At 41.9% G+C, this 20000-nt stretch overlaps 1 non-coding gene across 1 annotated transcript; it reads left to right on the forward strand.

Moving 5' to 3' along the window:
- The first annotated feature begins 11152 nt into the window (after nt 1–11152).
- On the forward strand, nt 11153–11256 carry LOC148561984 (small nucleolar RNA R71). The gene has a single exon (XR_015886498.1). It is a non-coding gene; the product is annotated as a small nucleolar RNA R71 (small nucleolar RNA).
- Nucleotides 11257–20000: the final 8744 nt, after the last annotated feature.

The raw sequence follows: 20000 nt of genomic DNA on the forward strand, positions 1-20000 counted from the left end.
TTTTTACCGCCCGGAAAGCCGGAAATTCAAAAAAAATGAAAAACAAAGCAAACGTGCGATTTTTGACCTGGATTTTTTTGTGCAGCCTTCACATAATATTACCAAGGTTCCCTCAAAATTTCACGAAAAATGCACGAGCCAATTCTGAGATATGAAAATTTGGCTCCTCCGTTGCAACGCTCCGAGCCATCGTTGCAACGGCGGGTGCCTCCGTGGGGGGCGGGGGAGCCCGGCGGCACACCACAACCACAACGTGCTTGCTAGTGTGCCTAGGGGATGGCAAGGCAACGTGCATCTTGCTGGCATTGCGCCCAGCAAGCCTTTGGGCAACTCGAGTTTCAGCAGCATGACACCCCTCCCCCCTATAATAGGCTGCCGAGCCATTACCAAAGTGCCACGGGTAGACGTCCTTTTCCGTGAGGAGACATACTCAAGGAAAGTGCTCTAGAGGTCGAATTTTGACGCCGTTTTATGCAACAACCTCTAGAAAAATAAGATCTTTCCATCCCCCAAATTTGGTGAATTTACACCGAGCCGATTTTTTTTGCCGATTTTTTTACCGCCTGGAAAGCCAGAAATTCAAAAAAAATGAAAAACGGAGCAAACGTGCGATTTTTGACCTGGATTTTTTTGTGCAGCCTCCGTTGCAACGAAACCAGCCAACGATGCACCTAACCCAGCATCCGTTGCAACGCACCCTGCCTCCGTTGCAACGCCCCCAGCCAACGTTGCACCGTCCCCAGCATCCGTTGCAACGCCCCCAGCCAACGTTGCAACGCGCCCTGCCTCCGTTGCCACGCTCCCAGCCAACGTTGCAACGCGCCCTGCCTCCGTTGCAACGCGCACGGCCAACGTTGCACCGACCCCAGCATCCGTTGCACTGCCCCCAGCCAACGTTGCAACGCGCCCAGCATCCGTTGCAACGCCCCCAGCATCCGTTGCAACGCCCCCAGCCAACGTTGCAACGCGCCCTGCCTCCGTTGCAACGTCACCAGCAACCGTGGCAACGCGACCTGCCTCCGTTGCGACGCCCCCGGCCAACGTTGCAAAGCGCCCTGCCTCCGTTGCAACGCTCCCAGCCAACGTTGCAACGCGCCCTGCCTCCGTTGCAACGTCACCAGCATCCGTTGCAACGTCACCAGCATCCGTTGCAACGCGCCCTGCCTCCGTTGCAACGTCACCAGCAACCGTGGCAACGCGACCTGCCTCCGTTGCAACGCCCCCAGCCAACGTTGCAACGCGCCCTGCCTCCGTTGCAACGTCACCAGCCAACGTTGCAACGCGCTCAGCATCCGTTGCAACGCCCCCAGCCAACGTTGCAACGTCACCAGCATCCGTTGCAACGCGACCTGCCTCCGCTGCAACGCCCCCAGCCAACGTTGCAACGCGCGCAGCATCCGTTGCAACGACCCCAGCATCCGTTGCAACGCGACCTGCCTCCGCTGCAACGCCCCCAGCTTCCGTTGCAACGATCCCAGCATCCGTTGCAAAGCGACCTGCCTCCGTTGCAACGTCACCGGCCAACGTTGCAATGCACCCTGCCTCCGTTGCAACGCCCCCAGCCAACGTTGCAACGCCCCCAGCCAACGTTGCGACGCGCCCTGCCTCCGTTGCAACGTCCCCAGCATCCGTTGCAACGCACCCAGCCAACGTTGCAACGTCACCAGCATCCGTTGCAACGCGACCTGCCTCCGCTGCAACGCCCCCAGCCAACTTTGCAACGCGCGCAGCATCCGTTGCAACGACCCCAGCATCCGTTGCAACGCGACCTGCCTCCGCTGCAACGCCCCCAGCTTCCGTTGCAACGTCACCAGCATCCGTTGCAACCTCACCAGCATCCGTTGCAGCGCGCACAGCGTCGAGTCCGTCCCCTGCAACTGACCAGTCACTATGCCTGGTCACCGTGATGGGGTACGCGTGTACTGGTACCCAATGGAGCGAGACAGCAGTGGCTTGTTTCCGTCCTCGCAGGGTGCCTGCTCACCCTTTCCCGGGCGCGTCTTTCTGTGGGGACCACGTTCCGGGCCTTGGGGTGGCCCGACCTTGCTGGGTGCCAGCTCTCCCTCGGGCAACGTCCTTCCCCGGTTGACCGCGTGCCGGGTCTTGCTGCCTAGGGGAGGACCAATCATCGCGCGTAGTGCTGGCATTGCGCCCAGCAATCCTTCGGCCAGGTCGAGTCTGGGCAACTGGAGACGCCTCCGTATAATAGGCTGCCGAGCCGTTATAGAAGTCAAGTCGGTTGAGGTCGGCTTTGCCGTTCGGAGATCCGTTTGCGTTCTACGGCCCATTCTTCCCCCGGGGGCCGGGGGGGCGGCTCGCCCTAAAGAGGAAAGGTCGTTTTTGACCGGGATTTTTTCGTGCAGCCTTTAAAAAGTATTCTTAACGCCCTGATGCGCATAAACTAGTTATGCTACGATTTAAGAAATTGCACGATCGGCAAAATTCCTTCCGGCAAGTGCACCGGTTATCGTCAAGTAAAAACTCACAATAGAGTGAGGTCGAATCCCACAAGGATTGGTTGAGTGAGCAATTCGGATTAGAAGTGTGTTCTAGTTGAGCGGAATCAAGATTGAGATGAGTATTGTGGAATGTAAAAGTGGCGGGAAAAGTAAATGACAAGAAATTGAAATGGCGGAATCTTAAATTGCATGAATTAAAGAGCAGAAACTAAATTGCTGAAATTAAAAGGGAATGGGGGTGATTGCATGAATTGAGTAGCAGAATGTAAAGAGAAAGTGGAAATCAGAATTGGGGAATTCATTGGGTTATAGGAGATATTGAGATCTCCAAATCAAAACATGTTTATCTCTTCCTCAACCAATGCGTTCATTGAATTTTGCTTGGCAATCTTATATGATTGGATCCCAATTCCTTGGCTCACCAATGCTCTCTAAAAACAAACAAATTCCCAATCCCTTGGTTTAAATGTTCATAAGAAGAGATGATGCTTGATCACTGATTATACCACACAATTTCATGAACCACAATTTGGTAGGATTACATGTCACAATATCCATCCAAACCCCAATCCAATCCACTGTGAGAAAGCTTCTCTAGCATGAATCCTCCATTCCTTTCCCAAGGCTCCGAAGGATTCCAAGTATGAGTAGTTTCTTTCCCAAGACAACTACTCAATGGAATTAGATCGAGAAGCTTTCTAACAAAATTCAAGAGAAAAGATTGAAGAAGAAGATAAACTATTATTGATTCATTGAATTACAATAGAGCTCCCTAACCCAATGAAAGGGGGTTTAGTGAATCATAGCTCTGAATTCAATTACAAAGAAAAGGGAAACTAGCTCAAAAGTGAAAGTAAAAGTCCCCTCTAACTTAACTTCTATCCTATTTATACACTTTCTATATTGAGCTTCAGTTGTGCTTCTTGGGCTTTGAGGCCTCTCCTTGCTTTCCTTTTGCCTTGGGTTTATGATCCATAATCTTGATGAGGTTGTTGATCCAAATCCTGTAACATTTATTGAGCCAACTTAGTGATAATCAAATAATGACACATGACTCAATAAATTGAGATTTCAAACTCATCAATCCTTCAGGCCCAATCCCATAAACCATGATATTCAATTGGGTTTCATACCAAAGTAAGTTTAAGTTAATCTTTGTGCTCAAAGACTAACTTAAATCACAATATTTTTGGCCCAGGAACCTTTTCCAAGAGTGGCGTTTAAGTTGTAGTTTAAGCTTAAACTGCAGCTTAAACGCCAGACACTTCCAGTGAGGCCTTTTGTAGAAGCACGTTTAAGCTTCAGTTTAAGGTTAAACTGAAGCTTAAACGTGGAAATGGAAGAAGGTAGCCCTGGAGAGTCATGTAGTCGAACACGTTTAAGCTTCAGTTTAAGGTTAAACTGAAGCTTAAACGTGGAGATAGGAAGGGCAGCCCTGGAGGTCGAACACGTTTAACCTCCAGTTTGAGGTCAAACTGGAGGTTAAACGTGGAAAAGGGTGGAGGCATACTGGAGGTCGAACACGTTTAACCTCCAGTTTGAGGTCAAACTGGAGGTTAAACGTGGAAGCTTAGAATGGTAGCCCTGGAGGTGTCGAACACGTTTAACCTCCAGTTTGAGGTCAAACTGGAGGTTAAACGTGGAAATGGAGAGAGCAACCCTGGAGTAGAAAAGCTGTCGAACACGTTTAAGCTCCAGTTTGAGGTCAAACTGGAGCTTAAACGTGGAATGGCTCCCTGGTACTCTTCCTGGTTCTGGCGTTTAACCTCCAGTTTGAGGTCAAACTGGAGGTTAAACGTGGAACTCCTCCCTGGGTGGCATACTCATTCTGGCGTTTAACCTCCAGTTTGAGGTCAAACTGGAGGTTAAACGTGGAATGCTTCTTTAGTGAGGCTTTTCATTCTGGCGTTTAACCTCCAGTTTGAGGTCAAACTGGAGGTTAAACTTCAATTCCAGCATTTCTTATCCTTCATGATTTTTGGCGTTTAAGCTCTAGTTTAGGCTTAAACTGGAACTTAAACTCCACATGTGATATTCAAGCTTCCTTTATTGATTTTGTTGCTTCCTTGCCTAGCCTCTTCTTCCCTGAAATCATCCAAACAATTGCATCAAAGTCTTGCAAAATTTCATGAGAAATCTTCCATTCATAGCATTTAAGTATTATAACTAAAACTCATGGAATATGCATCAAAATCATGTTGTTTGGATGGTTCATTGCTTTGTTCTTCATTTAACCATTTTTGGTTACTTTAAGCTCAAGAAAATGCATAAAACAACTAAAACTAACAGAAAAATGCTAGTGAAACTAGCCTATGATGCCTTGGCATCACAACACCAAACTTAATACTTGCTTGTCCCTAAGCAAGTCCTGAGTTATTTGAGAAGAAAGTATGAAACAGAAAGCAATTACATTGGCTATATTAGCAAGCATTTGAAGTTCATCAGAAGGGTTTTATGCAGAAAGTTGCAGCATCACTTTTTCATACTTATCAGGTAGGATTATCACTTTTTCATTGCATCCATCAAGCATTGCTATGGCCTCTTGTTATTCTTATGTCTTTGGCACTTTTCTCTTCTTTGTTTTTCTTTTCTTTTTCTTAGAGCTTCTTTTGCTCCTTGTTTGCTTAGTGTCATGTGTTGCACAAGCCTTTGGCATTATCTTTTTCTTATCAGTGCACTACACATATCCACTTTAGGCATTTTAGTTTACATTTCTTCTTGAGACATTGGTGCCCAGCACCTCTTTGTGTGACTAAATGTTTTGTATTTAGGTTGCTCTTGATAATGGACTTTTGGTTGATAATCCCGGGTTAGTTAACCCAAGTTACCAAGTGTTGAAACACTCCTCAGAACCTATTCATCCAAGCATATCCTTAATACATAAACACCACAGGCATTTGTCTCAGAAGTTCAAACCATTGGTACCTAGCTTATTTTCTCAATTTTTTTGCTTTTTGGTTGCCTTTTTCCGTGGCTTTTTTTTTTTTTCTTTTTCTTTCTTTTTCATGGCCAAAGACATTTATTCATCAAGATCCATAGACAATTTTCACTTTCTACATAAAAATGATAATTCTACACTCTAATTTTAGTGATCTGACTAAACAATCAAGCATGCATACCACCACTTAATTCTACTTGATTTGTCACTAATTTAGCCAAGTTACTTTTGTTCAAACTTTTCTTTTATTTTTTTGGAAACAGAACAAGCATGGCACGCACTTGTTTAATCAGGTGAAGTTATATCCAAACATCTAGGCATTCACTTTATTCAAAGCAATTAACAAACACACATACTAAAAAAAACTACACATTCCAGAAAGATTCAACATTTACAGTTTAAACCAGAACACGCATGCTTTTGTTTGCCCTTTTTAAAGAATTATCAAGGAACAATACCACCTTGTGAAATTCCTCGTTTTCTCTTTGTTGTCAGGAAACAATTTGATTTCTCCTTCTTCTTCCTAAATGTTGCTTCATGCTTTAAGGTTCTTGTTTCCTTTCCTGCAAAGAGTAATGAAGTTGCTTGCTTCTCAAGCACTTGAGTGGTTAGCTCAACTATGTGTGGGTAAGTATCGGATTCTTAGGTTGGTGTGTGAACACCAAACTTAATCTCCCACTTGCTTCTCTGTTCTTTTGAATCCTTGAGTTATCTTGGAATGATGTTGCTACTAAGGGTTTTAAGCATTTCTGTGACTGCTTAGAATAGTTGTTCCTTTCATATAATTCAAAGGTTGTTGTGTTCAGTTGATCTTTATGGTGGAACACCAAACTTAGAGTCACACATTCCCTCTTGAATTATTGATCCATGAATTCATTGTTTGGTGTGAAACACCAAACTTAATTCTTTGCAATGCACAGAAACTACTTCACCCTTTTTATTAAAACAAATAAAGAAACAGCAACAAGGTATTACCTCAGGTTGGGTTGCCTCCCAACAAGCGCTTCTTTAACGTCATTAGCTTGACGGTCAGCTTCCTCAGTTGAGGTGATATTTAACTTTGTCCTTCTCCTCCACATCTCCCAAGTAATGTTTGAGTCTTTGACCGTTAACAATGAAGGTTCGTTGTGACTTTTCTTCCATGATTTCTACTTGTCCATAATTGGAGACCTTGGTGACAAGGAATGGTCCAGACCACCTTGATTTTAGCTTCCCTGGAAATAGCTTCAGCCTAGAATTGTATAGCAATACTTTTTGCCCTTCTTCAAATTTCCTTGGGGCTATGTTGCTGTCATGCTTCTTCTTTGCTCTTTCTTTGTAAATTTTGGCATTCTCATAAGCTTCCGCTCTGAATTCTTCCAACTCTTGAATTTGCAACATCCTTCTTTCTCCAGCGGCTTTGTTGTCCAAGTTCAGAAGTTTCAAGGCCCAGTATGCCTTGTGCTCCAACTCCAGTGGCAGATGGCAAGCTTTTCCATATACTAGTTGGTAAGGAGACATTCCAATTGGTGTTTTGAAAGCTGTCCTGTATGCCCAAAGAGCATCATCTAGCTTAATCGACCAGTCCTTTCTTGAAGTTCCCACAGTTTTTTCCAGGATTCTTTTGAGTTCTCTGTTAGATATTTCGGCTTGCCCACTTGTCTGTGGATGATATGGTGTGGCTACCCTGTGTTTGACTCCATATTTTAAGAGCAATGCCTCTAATGGTTTGTTGCAAAAGTGGCTTCCTCCATCACTGATGATTGCTCTTGGAACCCCAAAACGGCAAAAAATGTGTTTTCTGAGGAAGTTCATGACTACCTTATTATCATTGGTTGGAGTTGCTATTGCTTCAACCCATTTAGAGACATAGTCTACTGCCACAAGAATGTAATTATTTGAGTATGAGGAGGGAAAGGGTCCCATGAAATCTATCCCCCATACATCAAACAATTCAAGTTCCAGAATGAATTGTTGTGGCATTTCATTTCTTCTTGGCAGGTTCCCAGCTTTCTGGCATTCATGGCAGTGCTTCACTAATTCTTTTGCATCTTTGAAGATAGTAGGCCAATAAAAACCACACTGCAACACCTTAGCTGCTGTTCTTTCTCCTGCAAAGTGCCCTCCATAAGTGGAGCCATGGCAGTCCCATAAAACTTCCCTTCCTTCTTCCTCGGATATGCATCTTCTGAGTATGCCATCGGAACATTTTTTGAACAAGTATGGTTCGTCCCAGATGAAGTATTTGGCATCATTTACCAATTTCTTCCTTTGATGTTTGTTAAATTCCAAAGGTAAACTCCCAGTGGCCTTGAAGTTTGCTATGTCTGCAAACCAGGGTGCTTTGTGAATTATCATGAGTTGTTCATCAGGAAAGCACTCATTTACATGTGTGCTTTGTGTGCTTCCTTCTTCACATGGTATCCTTGATAAATGATCTGCCACCTTGTTCTCTACACCCTTCTTGTCTTTGATTTCAATGTCAAATTCCTGCAACAAAAGAACCCATCTAATAAGTCTCGGTTTAGATTCTTGTTTAGCAAGTAAATATTTTAAAGCTGAATGATCAGTGAAGACAATGACTTTAGATCCAATGAGATAAGATCTAAATTTTTCAAATGCAAAGACTATTGCCAAGAGTTCTTTTTCAGTGGTTGTGTAATTCCTTTGGTTAGCATTCAAGACTTTACTGGCATAATAAATCACATGTACCAAATTGTCTTTCCTTTGTCCTAACACTGCCCCAATAGCAAGGTCTGATGCATCACACATCAGTTCAAAAGGTAAGTTCCAATCAGGTGGGGCAATGATAGGTGCAGAGGAAAGTTTTTGCTTCAAAAGTTCATAGGCTAGCATGCAATTTTTATCAAATACAAAGGGTGTATCAGAGACAAGCAAGTTACTCAAAGGTTTGGCTATTTTAGAAAAGTCTCTAATAAACCTTCTGTAAAAACCAGCGTGTCCCAAAAAGCTCCTAACTGCCTTGACATTACTTGGTGGAGGTAGTTTTTCAATGATTTCCACCTTAGCTCTGTCCACCTCCATGCCTCTATTAGAGATTTTGTGGCCAAGGACTATTCCTTCTGTGACCATGAAATGACACTTTTCCCAGTTTAATACTAGGTTAGTCTCTTGGCACCTCTTAAGCACCAAGGCAAGGTGGTGTAGGCAGCTGGGAAAAGAATCCCCAAACACAGAAAAATCGTCCATGAAGACCTCAATAAATTTTTCAATCATGTCCGAAAAGATGGACAGCATGCATCTTTGGAAAGTGGCAGGTGCATTGCACAATCCAAAGGGCATGCGTCTATAAGCAAAAACTCCATATGGACAAACAAATGATGTTTTCTCTTGATCACTAGGATCAACTACTATTTGGTTGTAGCCTGAATATCCATCCAAGAAGCAATAGTAAGCATGTCCGGCAAGCCTTTCAAGCATCTGATCCATGAATGGGAGTGGGAAATGATCTTTTCTGGTGGCTTCATTGAGCTTCCTGTAGTCTATGCACATCCTCCACCCAGTAACGGTTCTTGTGGGTATGAGTTCGTTCTTCTCATTTGGCACCACAGTTATGCCACCTTTCTTGGGAACTACATGGATGGGACTAACCCATGGGCTATCAGAAATGGGGTAGATTACCCCTGCCTGCCATAACTTCCTGACTTCCTTTTGTACCACTTCTTTCATGACGGGATTCAATCTTCTCTGAGCTTGAATGGAGGGTCTAGCATCCTCTTCTAACAAGATTTTATGCATGCATATGGATGAACTTATCCCCTTCAAATCAGCTAGGGTCCATCCAATGGCATCTTGATGAGTTTGCAGCACCTTGATCAATTCTTCTTCCTGTTCTTGGCTTAAGGCCGAGCTAATGATAACAGGGTGACTCTCATCACTACCCAAGTATGCATACTTGAGATTAGGGGGCAATGCTTTGAGCTCAGGTTTTGGTGCTTCCTTTTCTTCTTTCACTTTCTCTGGCCTGCTTAGAATGGTTGTGTCAGCACCCTTGATATCACTAACTTCAATATCCTTGGTGAACTCCTCCTCTGCCACTTCCTTTATTGTTTCCTCAAAAGTTTCTTGTACTGCAATGTCCACTACATCAACCCTCATGCATTCCCTTAGTGATTCTGATGGATAGCTCATTGCCTTGAATACATTAAACACCAATTTCTCATCATGTAGTCTAAGAGTGAGTTCACCCTTTTGTACATCTATGATGGCTCCAGCAGTAGCTAGGAAGGGTCTTCCCAGAATTATTAAAGCTTTGGCTTCTTCCTCCATATCTAACACCACAAAATCAGCAGGAAATATAAATTCTCCCACTTTCACCAACAAATCCTCAACTATCCCATGAGGGAATTTAAAAGTTCGATCTGCCAATTGGAGGGCCATTCTTGTTGGTTTGGCTTCCTCAATCTTCATTCTTCTCATCATTGTTAGCGACATCAAATTGATGCTGGCCCCTAAGTCACACAAGGCCTTCTCCACCATGACTTCCCCTATGATGCAGGGGATTTGGAAACTGCCTGGGTCCTTCAATTTCTGAGGCAATTTGTGCTGAATGATGGCACTGCATTCTTCAGTTAACAACACAGTTTCCTCATTTCTCCAGCTTCTCTTCTTGGTCATTAATTCTTTTAAGAATTTTGCATAGAGTGGCATTTGCTCTATTGCCTCAGCAAAGGGAATGTTGATTTGAAGCTTCTTGAAAATCTCCAAGAACCTGGAGAATTGGCCATCCTTTTCACTTTTCATCAAACGTTGAGGATAAGGTGCTTTTGGTGTGTAAGGCTTCAGGACCTCTTTTTCTTTTTCTTTTGTTGCAAACGGTGTAAAAGATTGTCCTTGTTCTTTGTCTTTCACATTTTCCTTTGCTTCATCCTCTGTGGTTTCCCTTGAGATCTCCTTTAGATTCTTTCCACTTCTGAGGGTTATGGCCTTACATTCTTCCCTTGCTATAGCCTTGGCAGTATGAGAACCGCTTGTCCCAGGGGCTTGCTTAGTCAAATACAAAATTTGATTTTCTAGCTTCTGGATGGCAGTTCCTTGGTTTTGCAAGTTAGAATTTACTTCTTCCTTAAAAGCTTTCAATTCAATTATGTCTTGGCTCATGGTTGCAAGCATTCCTTCTATCCGGTTTAATTGATCTTGAAATTGTTGGTTCGGATTAGGTTGGGTATGTTGATTATTTTGGCCATGATATGATGATTGGGGGTAAGTGTTTTGTGTGGCTTGGTATGATCTTTGGTTGGAGTTTTGGTATGTGGAATTGTTTTGTTGGTTGTGGTTGTAAGGTTTGTGGTTTTGTGGTTGGGTTTGTTGGTTTCCCCACCCAAAGTTTGGGTGATTTCTCCAGCCTGGGTTGTAAGTGTTGGATTGTGGATCATATGATTGCCTTTGTTGGTTTCCCACATAGTTAGCCTCATCCCAATCACCTCCTTCAATGCCTACTTCCTCTTGATCTTGTGTGTGTATTGCAGCCACTTGCTTTGTTTCTAATTGCCTGGTAAGCTCTGCTAGTTGCTTGGCAAACACCTTGTTTTGGGCTAGAATTGTATCAACATGGTTCAGCTCCATGACTCCCTTAGTGTTGTGCCTTTCTGATGCATAGTAGTACTCATTCTCAGCCACTGTCTCGATCACTTCAATGGCTTCTTCCACAGTCTTTTTCCTGTTCAATGAACCTCCTGATGAATGGTCTACAGCCTTCCTTGATTCATAAGAGAGCCCATCATAGAAGATGTGCAGTTGCACCCAATCATGGAACATGTTTGGTGGGCATTTCCTTGTCAAGTCCTTGAATCTCTCCCATGCCTCGTAGAGAGTTTCACCATCTTGTTGTCTAAAAGTCTGAACCTCAGATCGAAGCCTATTGACCTTTTGTGGAGGGTAGAAACGTGCCAGAAACTTGCTTTCCACCTCATCCCATGTTGTTAGACTCCCCCTTGGGAATGATTCTAGCCACTTAGCTGCTTTGTCCCTAAGTGAAAATGGGAACAAAAGCAGTTTATAGGCATCTTCCTGGACTCCATTGGACTTCACAGTGTCACAAATTCTCAGGAATTTTGTGAGATGTTGGTTTGGGTCTTCATTAGCACTTCCTCCAAAGGAACAATGATTCTCCACTAGTGATATTAGCTGAGGCTTGAGCTCAAAATTGTTGGCTTGAATGGGTGGTTTCTGGATGCTACTACCACAATTCCCAGAGGTTGGGTTTATGTATGAACTAAGAACCCTCCTCTCAGGGATGCATCGTTTCCATCAGCTCTCTCATGGTTGTGAACTTCTCTATCCATGTTGAGATCTAAAACTTCCTCAAAATTGTCCTCAGATTCTCCTTCAGATTCCTCTTCTCCCACTACTCTCTTCCCTCTTGCTTCCCTTCTAAGTCTATGAAGGGTCCTCTCTGGTTCGGTATATGGAGGAGTTGATGTCTCTCCTCTCCTACCTGTCATACAAGAACACAGCTCAAACACAAACAAGTGAAATACTCTTGGTTAATGGAAGAGTATGGTTAGCTCAATTGAGGAATTAATTCAAACAGTTAGTGAGTCAGTGAGTTAGTTGCATGAATTTAAAGGCATAAAGAAGGAAAGCATGTAACCAAGTGCAGAAATTAAAATTCAACAAGTATCTTGGACAGAATTAACAAAGCAAGAGAAAATTGCTCAATCTAGTTAGCTTCCAATTTGAGAATTGTCAATCGAAAACCAATCCCCGGCAACGGCGCCATAAACTTGATGCGCATAAACTAGTTATGCTACGATTTAGGAAATTGCACGATCGGCAAAATTCCTTCCGGCAAGTGCACCGGTTATCGTCAAGTAAAAACTCACAATAGAGTGAGGTCGAATCCCACAAGGATTGGTTGAGTGAGCAATTCGGATTAGAAGTGTGTTCTAGTTGAGCGGAATCAAGATTGAGATGAGTATTGCGGAATGTAAAAGTGGCGGGAAAAGTAAATGACAAGAAATTGAAATGGCGGAATCTTAAATTGCATGAATTAAAGAGCAGAAACTAAATTGCTGAAATTAAAAGGGAATGGGGGTGATGACAAGTCATCTTAGCCTATTTTAACTAGCCTTTTTCTTTTGTTTTCAATTGAATTATGCACTTTCTTGAGCCATAAGCAAGCCAATTGGGTAGATTTTCATGTTTCCTTTGATTTAATCAACCATGTATGAATTCATGCTATTTCATGAGGTTTTATGCTATATTTGTTGCATATTATGAAAGAATGAATATCTCATGATTTTGAGCATAGCTTTGATGAGTTTGGTTGATTAATGATAGGTGAAGAAAGCTTGGAGAAAGGTTGAAGCAAAGAGGAATGGCTAGAAGTGAAGAGAGGACAATGGAATAAGTGAAATTGAACCGGGAGGCATGAAGTTAGCCCCAACGTTAGCCCCCTAACTTGGAGGCTAACGTTAGGCATGAAGATTACTCCCTGGGCTCCCCACGTTTGAGCCAACGTTAGACCCCTAACTTGGGGGCTAATGTTGGCACATGAACATTCAAGGAAGAGGCAAAAGTTAGCCCCAACGTTAGCCCCCTAACTTGGAGGCTAACGTTGGAACTTGAGAGTTTCTCCCCTGGGCACCAACGTTTGCGCCAACGTTAGCCCCCTAACTTGGAGGCTAACGTTGGCACATAAATTACAAAGGGGGAAGGGCCAACGTTTGCGCCAACGTTAGCCCCCTAACTTGGAGGCTAACGTTGGCGCCACACACCACAAGGCATACAAGGGGTATACTTCCAACAAGAATAACTTGAGCTACAGAGCTCCAAATGAGGTGATTCAAGAAGCATTGGAAAGTAGGAATCAAGAGCTTTCCAAGCATATATGGCACTGCATGGTGGACACTAAAATTGAGGGAGAAAACTGCCCCGCAATGTGCATAAATGAACATGGTGGCAACATGCAGTGAGGCCACTTGACCTCTGCACCTTTGATGGAGTATAACTCGAGCTGTAGAGCTCCAATTGATGTACTCCCAACGGCATTGGAAAGTAGACATCCAGGGCTTTCCAACAATGTATAATAGTATGGGGTGGACAATACGTTTGAGCCTCCAGAACTGGCATTTTCGCCAACGTTTGAGGGCTAACGTTACCTCAAACGCTGCACACCAAAGCCAGCGACCATGCCCTCTTCAAATGATCATAACTTGAGTTGTAGATGTCCAATTGAAGTGATTCCAAGTGGGTTAGAAAGCTGACATTCAGAGCTTTCTAACCATATATGATAGTCTATATTGGGCATAAAATTGGCAACATGACAAGAGGACAAAGTTGGCGCCATAAATGTGCATAAGGGAGGCCAACGTTAGGGTCAAAGTTAGACCCCTAACGTTGGCACCAACGTCCATACCAGCAGATTGTGTTTGCTGATGTGAAAATTTGGAGCCAAAGTTAGACCCCTAACTTTGGCTCAAACTTTTGGTCCAACTTTGGCTAACCTCAAACCCGGTTCAATTGGTTCACTTTGGTTCTTCTTCAAACTTCAAGAGCAATCAACCAAGGCCTCTTTCAACCCAATTCCATCAAGAGCAAAGGCCCAATTGACACCACTCAGAGGCACAAGAGATAGTTAGAATAGAAATTTCATTTTAATTGTAATTTGTTTTGAATTTCATTTTCATTTTGTAAAAATGCCTATAAATAGGCATCTGTTTCATATTTGTAGGGAGGCTGGCTCCACTAGGGAGCATTAGGATTCGAGAACTCTCTCTTTAATTTTCTTTTCTTTATTTTTGAATCTTGGGTTGAGAATTGAAGAAATTCTGTTTCAATCTCACCTTGAGAATTTTCTTGTTTACTTTCTCTGCACAATTGAATTTCCATTCCTGTTTACTACTTCACCTTCTCTTGGCTTCTGCAATTTACTTTTCTTTAATTTCTCTTGCAATTGTTCTTGTTAGATCTAGGAAGGCATTGAGATCTAGACTTGATTATCTAGTCTCTTGGGTCCTGAGATCTTAATTCCAATTTTACATTCTCTGTTTATTGCTTTTCATGTTTATTTACATTTCTGTTTTGGTTCCGAATCAATCAAATCCATCTTTTACTTCTCTGCTTATTGCAATTTAACTTTTTCTTGTTTAATTTCTGCAAATCCAATTCCCAATTCCCTTTACATTTAATGCAATTTATATTTCTTGTCATTTAAGATTCTTGCAAGTTTAATTTCTTGCTCTTTAAGTTACTTGCCAATTTACATTCTGCAACTTTAAATTCATTGTCATTTACTTTCTGTTGGCTACAATTTCACACAATTCACATCAATGTTAGCTTGACTAAACTAATCACCCACTAAAATTGCTTGATCCATCAATCCCTGTGGGATCGACCTCACTCCCGTGAGTTATTATTACTTGATGCGACCCGGTGCACTTGCCGGTTAGATTTGTGGTGTTTTGGGAGAGATTCGTTTCTCATCAAAATATCTCATCAAGTTTTTGGCGCCGTTGCCGGGGATTGATTAGATCAACAATGATTATGTGGGTGAGAAGTCTAGATCAAGCATTTTCTTTATTTTTGTTTTCTGTTTCAAAGTGAAACCAAGGTGTTTGAGTATTTGCCTCACTAAGAAATTCTCATCTCTGATATGAGTAATTTCAATTTTCCTTGGTTGTGTGTTTTACAAAAATCAAATGGAGTTCAACTCATCTTATGATCAAACAAATTTTATGGGATATCACCCACCATCACCAATCTCTAATGGTGGTTGGGAATATCACCAACAAATTACAAATCCTGAGCACTCCAATTCATGGAGATTGGCTTCAGAGACACAAGATGAGCAAGAGAATCATATGGGATACCAACCACCACCACAAAATGATTCATATCATTATCCTCATGGAAGATGGAAGCATCGCCAAAGAATGGAAAAGCATCCACCCTCACGTCCCAGTTTCTCATTTGAAAGTTCTTCATCACTTGATTATGCCTTAACACAAAGTTTCCTCCAAAGTCCATACCAGTCATCCCATCAATCACACAACTCATTCCACACCCCTCAACACAACTTCACCATAACACATTCACGTCACCAAAATTACTCTCAACCTTCATCCCTTGGATTAACAGATGAGGAATACCTTGAAGCCATTGAAATACAGAAAAAACTAGTGGAAATACACACGAAATCCCCATCTTGGAAAGAATTCGTATTCAAGAAGATGAATGAGTCCTCAGAGCAAACAAGAGGAAACTTAGAACCATCAACCAGTGAGGATGAAGACAAATGTGTGGGTGAGGAAGTGGAAAAGCAAGATAAGGAGGCCACTGCATCAAGTGAACTTTCAATGAAGAATGAGGTGGTTGAACCTGAAACTGCACTTGAGATGACAAGAGAACATGAAGACTCACAACTCTCACAAACCTCCCTGAACCAAAATGCCTCAACATTTGAATCCATGATTGAAAAGTATGACAAGGAGATGAAGAAATGTTGGGAAGATCGACAAACCTCCCCCATGATAGAGCGATTGAAACAAATGTTGGGTGTAAAAGAGGAAGTGGAGGAGCAAGAAAGTGAAGAAGTCATTCCAAACTCAAGTGAGGCAGAGAAGTACATAAAGGAGGAGTTCATGGAACCACCAATACAAAAGGCTCTGGATGAATACAAAACTCCAAAAATCACACAACTACCAAAACATGAATTCAAAGAAGTGAAGGCAATTAACAAAAGCACCAAGAAGAGGATTGTGACCAAACTACCAAGGACAACATTCAAGAGGAGGTCAACCACAAGCAATCCAACCCCTGGACCAATAGCAAGCAAGCTCAATCAAGCCATGTACAAAAGAAAGCTTGCTGAGGAGAGACCAAGACAGGGGGTAATAGCTGAATCTTCTTCTCCTTTGACGTCATTTCTCTTAACAAATTGGAAGAAGAGGAAGAAAGTAAAGAACAGGTAGACAGTAGGTACATTTCTTTTCCTTGCTTTGTTTAAATTTCAAATAAATTGACATATGGTTGCATTCTAAGTTTGGTGTTGCTATGCAACAAAATTTGGTTCCAATTCTTACAAGATACTTGCATTAATTCCAAGTGAAAGTGTCACACTAAGTTTGGTGTGCCACTTATCTTTTATGCAAAGTATTATGCTCACCTTCTTAAGTTTGCAATCACAATGTCTCTGTCTCTTGTGCCTTGATTATTATCTTTAATTTTGCTTGCTTGAAACACATGTACTACTAACATTCCTTGTGAAAGACATTCATGATCCATCTTAGCCCCATAGCCACGGTTCTAATAGTTGCTTGAGGATGAGCAAGCATTCTGAGTTTGGTATGGGAAGGAGGAGAATGGGAGGAAAATGACAACAATAGAGAAGATGAACTACAAGGTTGTAAAGTTCCTTTTCCTCTCATTTGTTTCAAGCACTATGAACTGCATGATTGTCTTTACCTTCTCTGTATGCATGTGTGTATGAAAAGGCATAGTTTGATTTCTAAATTGCAACATGGTGCTATGTCATTATGATTTCCAACTTGAGTTTTGTGAATTCAAAAGCAACAAAAGTATCATGATCATAAACAAACAAGGCATTAAAGAAGATTTTAGCATGTGCATAAAAGTATTGGTAAGCTAGTATGTTTGATTGTTGCTTAATTGCATTAGATTTTATTTAATTGAAGTTTTCATCTAGGACATTTTGTGAAATCTTTTAAAATCATGAAAACCTTGAAGAAGCAAATGCAAAATAAAGCAAGAAAAGAAAAAGGGAAAGAATGAGAAAGCTGAAGGCTCTGAGTACCAATGGCAATTCATTTGTTAAGTACTTGTGGTGTTTATGTATCAAGCCAAATGCTTGAAAACAAAACACTTAGAAGTCAAGGTTAGGCTCAAAAGTGCAAAAGCACTCCCTCAAAGCTCAAGGCTCTGAGCATCAATGATTAGAGAGTCAAGAAAAGAAAAGAAAAATGAGCTTAATGAAGTCCTCTAATCAAATGCTTGTGGTGCTTATGTATCAAGTGGTAATACTTGAAAACAAAGCATTTAGAAGTCGTAGCTTTGTTATCAACTCATGGGGCAAAGCACCCAAAAAGGAGAAGCTAATAAGAAAATCAAAAGCTTGTTTCAAGGAAGAAATATAAGAAAGATTTCATAAATTGAGCTAGATGGAAGCATCAATCATTTACATTTCTTTTGTGATTGTAGCATGCTTAGAAAACTAGCTTACCATGAACATTGAGTTGCTATTCTTCTTACCTTGGATTGTCAATCTTTATTGCATGATTCTTTTCTTGCTTGGGGACAAGCAAGCTTTAAGTTTGGTGTTGTGATGACAAGTCATCTTAGCCTATTTTAACTAGCCTTTTTCTTTTGTTTTCAATTGAATTATGCACTTTCTTGAGCCATAAGCAAGCCAATTGGGTAGATTTTCATGTTTCCTTTGATTTAATCAACCATGTATGAATTCATGCTATTTCATGAGGTTTTATGCTATATTTGTTGCATATTATGAAAGAATGAATATCTCATGATTTTGAGCATAGCTTTGATGAGTTTGGTTGATTAATGATAGGTGAAGAAAGCTTGGAGAAAGGTTGAAGCAAAGAGGAATGGCTAGAAGTGAAGAGAGGACAATGGAATAAGTGAAATTGAACCGGGAGGCATGAAGTTAGCCCCAACGTTAGCCCCCTAACTTGGAGGCTAACGTTAGGCATGAAGATTACTCCCTGGGCTCCCCACGTTTGAGCCAACGTTAGACCCCTAACTTGGGGGCTAATGTTGGCACATGAACATTCAAGGAAGAGGCAAAAGTTAGCCCCAACGTTAGCCCCCTAACTTGGAGGCTAACGTTGGAACTTGAGAGTTTCTCCCCTGGGCACCAACGTTTGCGCCAACGTTAGCCCCCTAACTTGGAGGCTAACGTTGGCACATAAATTACAAAGGGGGAAGGGCCAACGTTTGCGCCAACGTTAGCCCCCTAACTTGGAGGCTAACGTTGGCGCCACACACCACAAGGCATACAAGGGGTATACTTCCAACAAGAATAACTTGAGCTACAGAGCTCCAAATGAGGTGATTCAAGAAGCATTGGAAAGTAGGAATCAAGAGCTTTCCAAGCATATATGGCACTGCATGGTGGACACTAAAATTGAGGGAGAAAACTGCCCCGCAATGTGCATAAATGAACATGGTGGCAACATGCAGTGAGGCCACTTGACCTCTGCACCTTTGATGGAGTATAACTCGAGCTGTAGAGCTCCAATTGATGTACTCCCAACGGCATTGGAAAGTAGACATCCAGGGCTTTCCAACAATGTATAATAGTATGGGGTGGACAATACGTTTGAGCCTCCAGAACTGGCGTTTTCGCCAACGTTTGAGGGCTAACGTTACCTCAAACGCTGCACACCAAAGCCAGCGACCATGCCCTCTTCAAATGATCATAACTTGAGTTGTAGATGTCCAATTGAAGTGATTCCAAGTGGGTTAGAAAGCTGACATTCAGAGCTTTCCAACCATATATGATAGTCTATATTGGGCATAAAATTGGCAACATGACAAGAGGACAAAGTTGGCGCCATAAATGTGCATAAGGGAGGCCAACGTTAGGGTCAAAGTTAGACCCCTAACGTTGGCACCAACGTCCATACCAGCAGATTGTGTTTGCTGATGTGAAAAGTTGGAGCCAAAGTTAGACCCCTAACTTTGGCTCAAACTTTTGGTCCAACTTTGGCTAACCTCAAACCCGGTTCAATTGGTTCACTTTGGTTCTTCTTCAAACTTCAAGAGCAATCAACCAAGGCCTCTTTCAACCCAATTCCATCAAGAGCAAAGGCCCAATTGACACCACTCAGAGGCACAAGAGATAGTTAGAATAGAAATTTCATTTTAATTGTAATTTGTTTTGAATTTCATTTTCATTTTGTAAAAATGCCTATAAATAGGCATCTGTTTCATATTTGTAGGGAGGCTGGCTCCACTAGGGAGCATTAGGATTCGAGAACTCTCTCTTTAATTTTCTTTTCTTTATTTTTGAATCTTGGGTTGAGAATTGAAGAAATTCTGTTTCAATCTCACCTTGAGAATTTTCTTGTTTACTTTCTCTGCACAATTGAATTTCCATTCCTGTTTACTACTTCACCTTCTCTTGGCTTCTGCAATTTACTTTTCTTTAATTTCTCTTGCAATTGTTCTTGTTAGATCTAGGAAGGCATTGAGATCTAGACTTGATTATCTAGTCTCTTGGGTCCTGAGATCTTAATTCCAATTTTACATTCTCTGTTTATTGCTTTTCATGTTTATTTACATTTCTGTTTTGGTTCCGAATCAATCAAATCCATCTTTTACTTCTCTGCTTATTGCAATTTAACTTTTTCTTGTTTAATTTCTGCAAATCCAATTCCCAATTCCCTTTACATTTAATGCAATTTATATTTCTTGTCATTTAAGATTCTTGCAAGTTTAATTTCTTGCTCTTTAAGTTACTTGCCAATTTACATTCTGCAACTTTAAATTCATTGTCATTTACTTTCTGTTGGCTACAATTTCACACAATTCACATCAATGTTAGCTTGACTAAACTAATCACCCACTAAAATTGCTTGATCCATCAATCCCTGTGGGATCGACCTCACTCCCGTGAGTTATTA

Source organism: Arachis ipaensis, chromosome B6 (assembly GCF_059453495.1).
Source record: "Arachis ipaensis isolate K30076 ecotype BB chromosome B6, ASM5945349v1, whole genome shotgun sequence".
NCBI classification, from domain to species: domain Eukaryota; kingdom Viridiplantae; phylum Streptophyta; class Magnoliopsida; order Fabales; family Fabaceae; genus Arachis; species Arachis ipaensis.